The sequence below is a fragment of the Esox lucius genome, chromosome 12 (genome assembly GCF_011004845.1).
Source record: "Esox lucius isolate fEsoLuc1 chromosome 12, fEsoLuc1.pri, whole genome shotgun sequence".
Classification (NCBI taxonomy): Eukaryota; Metazoa; Chordata; class Actinopteri; order Esociformes; family Esocidae; genus Esox; species Esox lucius.
The window spans coordinates 12758454-12759746 of NC_047580.1; positions in this window are offsets into that span (position 1 = coordinate 12758454).

The following is a 1293-nucleotide window of genomic DNA, read 5'->3' on the forward strand; positions in this document are numbered from 1 at the left end:
TAAGATTTCTTTGAAAATGTTTTTCTTGCACATTGCAGACATAGCCACAGTCCTCAAGGAGCTAACAAAAATTATACTGGATCTTATTGTTGAAAGTTGTGAATCGGGAGAGGGATACATAGCCTTTCGAAGTCATTACATACAACACGGAACACTGAAGATCATTAACAAGTCCAGACAAACTATGATGTCGGGTGGCAAGACGGAAGACATTCTTTCAAAACAAAAAACCGCCCACAGACTATACATTTCACAGGTTCCCAAAGCCATGAGGGAAAATTATCTGATTAGCATTTTTAGGCCTTCATTTCAAAACACCTTCCCCACAGCCAAACATGGAGGAGGTTCAGTGATGTTTTGGGGTTGCTTTACTGCCTCTAGAACTGGATGCCTTGGACGTGAGCATAGAAGTCAGGAGAATACCAAGGCATGTGGGAGCGCAATGTCATATCCAGTCACAACACCGGGTCTCCATTAAAGTTGTTGGATCTTCAAGCAGTTGTCACACAGCATGACAATGATGCCTAACACACTGCGATAGCAACAAGGGAGTTTTTAATGGAGATCTGTTGATTTGAATCCAATTAAAGATGACTTTTTATCGGAATTACAAGATTTTATTGAAGTAAGTTTATTGAACTGCTTTGCCCAGAGTAGGTGCCGTATCTATTTGTTACACAGAATTACCAGAGAAGATAACTGGCATTTGGTAGGATCAGTGGGTTTCAGACAGTTATTGCATGCAAAGGATACAACCAAATATTAAACATACTTCATTTGGATTATATAAGGACTGTCTCAGTGCTTTTGGTGACATGATCTAGGGGGACTAGGTAGAAATGGTAAAACCAATACGTGCCCAAACCTTTAAATAAAACCTAATCTATGCTTTAGCCACATAATATAATTTTAAATCCTTTTTGAGTATTGTGCAAAAAAGAATAAAAACTGCTTCACTGTATATCACTTTGCAAGGGAAGAAGACCAGATGTGATGTGTTGTGGAACAATAGCATATTGTAAAAATGTGGAAAATCCTCCTTGACTTGATATGAGACTTATAAATCTTATAGTTTTATTTTAAGAATCAAGTTGGATGTGAATTAGATGATTTTGCTTGTTTTCTAAATATTCTGTCTTCAATTTTCTCAACCTACTGGCAGATTTTCTTTGGCTTTGATTCAAGATTTTTTTTTCTTATTATTAAAAAATCTATTTTTGCAGTGCAGCAGTCCCATTATTAAGTAAAGTTCTGAGTATGCAGTATTACTTACCAAATAAAGGAGATTCTGAT